Genomic DNA, 5,038 nt, shown 5'->3' with positions numbered 1-5,038 from the left:
CTTGACTTGTTCTCTTTTTTCATTTGTGATTTCAGTTATTCTAAAATAATTTACATGTATATTCAAGTCAGAGAGTAGTTTCAGAAGTTTTTCAACATTAAACTCTCTAGAACATTTTCAACCAATACACATCTAGTATACATAACAGAACGGATGACATCCAACCATCAAAGATAGTATACAAACTATATCACTGAATGCAATAGACATATCAGTCTTATTCAGCCCAGTAAGTGCAATACAGAACTGACAACAATATTAAGTTACCATACATGAAAACGCATAGAATGTTTGTGTAAACTACACTGCATAGAAATGATGAGTGCATATGGGTGTGTTAAATACACTTTAAAGACACAATAAATGTGTATGACAGTGTAACTACACTTTATAGACACGATGAGTGTGTATGACAGCGTAACTACACTGTATAGACACGATGAGTGTGTATGACCGTGTAACTTCACTGTATAGACACGATGAGTGTGTATGACGGTGTAACTACACTGTATAGACACGATGAGTGTGTATGACAGCGTAACTACACTGTATAGACACGATGAGTGTGTATGACAGCGTAACTACACTGTATAGACACGATGAGTGTGTATGACCGTGTAACTCCACTGTATAGACACGATGAGTGTGTATGACGGTGTAACTACGCTGTATAGACACGATGAGTGTGTATGACGGTGTAACTACGCTGTATAGACACGATGAGTGTGTATGACAGTGTAACTACGCTGTATAGACACGATGAGTGTGTACGACAGCGTAACTACGCTGTATAGACACGATGAGTGTGTACGACCGCGTAAATACGCTGTATAGACACGATGAGTGTGTACGACAGCGTAACTACGCTGTATAGACACGATGAGTGTGTACGACCGTGTTACTACGCTGTATAGACACGATGAGTGTGTACGACAGCGTAACTACACTGTATAGACACGATGAGTGTGTATGACAGTGTAACTACACCGTATAGACATGATGAGTGTGTATGACAGTGTAACTACACTGTATTAGACACGATGAGTGTGTATGACAGTGTATAGACATGATGAGTGTGTACAACCGCGTAACTACGCTGTATAGACACGATGAGTGTGTATGACAGCGTAACTACACTATAGACACGATGAGTGTGTATGACAGTGTATAGACACGATGAATGTATATGTAAATGTTGCTTAGAATTGTCATACAAAGTTGGACATATCATACAGGTAATATCCTGTTTTTAATTATCTCATCTATGAGTAACAAAAAGAAAAAATGAAATTTAAAAACATACAAATCCTTTAATTCTGATGTATTAATATTTACACTGTACAAAAACGATCCTTAAGATGATGGAAGCCGAGATCAGAGCTCTCCGTGTTGAATCTTTGTAATTATTTCTATTGTCACTGATGTAACCTTACCGTCTTACCCCCATTATCAACATCATTACTTTAATCCCAAAGCTAGTATAAACCCCGATTTTGATACATGATATACCACAATACGTAAGTTAGAGGTAGATCGATTGCGAGTCGCCGTAGCTCGATATCATTCGCCTTCTGTCTGGTTAATCTCCTCCAGTACCTTATATCACCTCCGACATTTTTTCAGTACCGTCATGCAGTTCTTTGAACTCGTTTTCCTATTGATGGCAGTAAATAATTATGCTAAGAGCATTTTCAATGCTCTTCAGCATGTTGCTGTCGCCCCTGGCCCTGAGTATCAGTACTTTGTTTTCATTGGTTCATAAATCGAAAGTTTACTCCTACTCCATCTGCCGGACATTACCGTAATCATTGGATTATCGCCCCTACAAGTTGCTGATCCTAGTCATTAAATGAAACAACCTTATCGACATTTTCTTCATTACTTGTACATCAAGAAAACGTTTTGTGTTGTGTATTAATGATAATCAGACATCGAAATTTGTAAATACAGTGACGAAGACTCACGTTTTATGGTGGTAAATTTTGCGAGGCGATGCCAATATGGCGGCTTAACTTTCTTTTCCGCGCGATGCATTGTGGGTGTCATATATCTTTCTTTTTTTTTTCTTTTTCGAAAATTTTCATCCCGTTTAATACTGTTGAAAACTTTTGAAAATACTGAAATATGTAGGTGAAAATAGGAATGAAACTAAAATAAGAATGATTTAGAGTAGCATAAAATTTTGACGGAAACAGCCGGGGTGCTCTTTGCTGCTGGACCCTGAAAGAAAACGGCGGCAGAAAGAAGATGGCGGGTATTTGATGTAAGTAAGTTTCACTATATATATATATAAGCTGAATTTAAAGTCAATACTTATACTGAACTAGCAATTGCATTTTTTGCAAAATACTCATTTGAAATGAGCTATCGCATGTATTGAATTTAGGCTCGACGGCGACGCGCAAGCTGGGCACTGCCGCCATGGCACTTTTTTCAAAATATTTTCAAGACTTTTCCTTTGAAGCAGTATGCATTTGAAAAATGTTATGTAAGCATCTAGCACATTTTTGTTGCTTCCGTAAAGTATTTCAGTGTTTTGAAATAAATTTATTTTTGAATGATCGTGAGTAGCCCAACAGATCGGAAATTAAACAGAAAAAAACTTATCCGTAATATTGTACTGTACTACTTACGCTACCTTGAATAGATCTAGGAATCTATCTGTGTAATATATCGATTTTACTTTAAAATATCGGTCACTGTCCGTGCTATTGTAGATCTAGCTCTTTCAAATTTCTGATCGGAGATAATTTATAAGTACCCCAAGTCCAGGGTATGAAATCGTACGGGAACTCTACAGCTATGCCAATTGAAGTTTATATATATAGTTTTAGCTTAAATTTAGTTTTTGTCTTTCTGATGTCTCGTTGATTCTGTTGAAGAGTGATGCATGTGAACGATTACAATATGAAGATTGGGAATAATGAAGATGTCAATTAACATCTGAATCCCGGAAAGTGTTTTAATGAAGATTAGGATAAACCTAGCAAAGTGTTAGGTCCCATTGGTACAATTCTTATTATGCCTGAACTTTTAATATATGTACTGTATTTGTTCATCTCAGAAATTTCAGTATTATGTCAACTGCGTCAACTTTCAGTTCAACACTTGATTCATCAATTTTACACAGCCCTAGGCTCAATATTTGTCATTAATTGTCGACTGTTTTTAAGCATTTTAGAGTTTTGTTTCCATGGTGAATGGAATGAAATGGGATGAATAGTCTAACCAATACCCCTCGAGAGCTTATTAAGACATTGCAGTATTATCACATTGGGCCTTATTAAAAGTCAAATTGAAACTTTAAGAAACTCAAGTGACCGGAAGTACAACAATGAGATGTTGATAATCAATGAAATTGATTAATTGAGAGGACATTGTCTTAGTACAGATAACCAGGCTTTGTAGTGGTTTGTTCAGAACTGTAGTTCTGGTTAAGTAACCATTAATTATGTCCTTTCAGCTACAATGACGTACATTTTTGAAATACCTCTACTGTAGCTAAATGTGGCATTTGTAATAGACATAGCCAAAGTTAATTTTGTGATAGATGTAGCCAAAGTTAATTTTAGGATCAGTTAGGACAGCTACTGTTTGTAACAGGCATGGGTTTAATTACATGATGATGTAATTAATTAAATTACAATTACATTATGAAAATGGCATTGCCATTACAGGTATTTTCAAAATAATTAAATAACCATTACATGACGGTCCAATGTAATTAATTAAATTACACATTACTTTTCAAGTCAAAATGATTTTTTTTTTAAATACAAACGTCGAAATAAATTATCATACTGCACAGATTTATCACACAAATTTAATTTTATGATTCAATCTCTGTATGACCATGGTCAAGATATTATCATTTTGCTAGCTGTCCATCGCTTAATAATTTGACAGTGCTGAATGTCAAAGTAATTAATTACAGTATATTTAATATAGACTCCTATTGGGAAGACTATAAGCTTATACAGAAGTGTATATTTCTTGCACATAATCATAGCAATAATGAAATATAGTTATTTATTTCCCTTACTCTCTTTCAGCAAGTGGATGTCCCTGAAGAAATGAAATCTGGAATGGTAGAAGGTGTCTCTATTGATTCTTCTAAGTTGGAATTGGCCATGGTGACCAACAATGGATTTGAGGACCTTATGGTGGAGAAAAACGTCCTTCTTTCCGGCCTCCAATTAGATGTTGAAGATGATTAATCACTTGAGGAGATGCTAACAACCATGTTGCCTTTTAATGTCACAGTACTCTCTAAAGGCGGAAATATATTTACCATCACAAAAGAAGAATCAACAAATCGCGGAAACTAAAAAAATGTGGAAAAGATCATTGTATACTGCATTTGTAGTAAATTTGTATACAATCTTCAATTTACTTGAGTAGAAAGATTCACTAGTTATACCAAGTTTGTCTAGAAAAATCACTGTATACTGAACATAACACGACTTCTGTTTAAAACCTTCATTTAAACTTAGGCATGTATTTTTTTATGTATCTTAAAAGTCTACCTACAACAATTTTGTGTATGCAATCTTGTACTAGGATATTGACATGACAAGATTACATTGCTGATCAAAGCATGGGAAGAATACTGTATCTAAAAACTGAGTAAAACAAGATATAAGCATCTGTATCATGTTTTTTTATTATTATTTTTCCATAATGTCTGTCCACATGGAATTTGTAAGCACTCTTGTGCATTCTTATACCACCAAAAGGGTGGGTAAACTGGAATCAGGTTGTCTATCCGTCCATCCATCTGTTTGTCTGTCTGTAGACACATCTTGTCTGGACAACTCCAATGAAACTTTTCAGTAATATTCGGGACAATGTGCAGATGTGCATGCACCATTTTCCCTCGAAATATCGATTGCCATGGCAACTGGTCAATATAGACGGGTTTTGCTCGTCGGTCAACTTCTAAACCTGTGGACCAATTTCAACAAAAAATTGCAGGAATGTTGGGGAACGTGCACATGCCGCTGTGTTTCAGAGGATGTTTCTGTGCAAAAGGACACCA

General features: G+C 35.6%; 1 long non-coding RNA gene across 1 annotated transcript; it reads left to right on the top strand.

Annotated features, from left to right (window-relative positions):
* Nucleotides 1-2,195: 2,195 nt before the first annotated feature.
* On the top strand, nucleotides 2,196-4,651 carry LOC132549028 (uncharacterized). Its single transcript, XR_009554164.1, has 2 exons — nucleotides 2,196-2,263; nucleotides 4,053-4,651. It is a non-coding gene; the product is annotated as an uncharacterized LOC132549028 (long non-coding RNA).
* The last annotated feature ends 387 nt before the right edge of the window (nucleotides 4,652-5,038 follow it).

This window comes from Ylistrum balloti, unplaced genomic scaffold (assembly GCF_031769215.1).
Source record: "Ylistrum balloti isolate Yb309-2 unplaced genomic scaffold, AGI_CSIRO_Ybal_v1 Utg370038, whole genome shotgun sequence".
Taxonomy (NCBI): domain Eukaryota; kingdom Metazoa; phylum Mollusca; class Bivalvia; order Pectinida; family Pectinidae; genus Ylistrum; species Ylistrum balloti.
The sequence above is the reverse complement of the archived record's forward strand: the minus strand, read 5'-3'. Positions and strand labels throughout refer to the sequence as shown.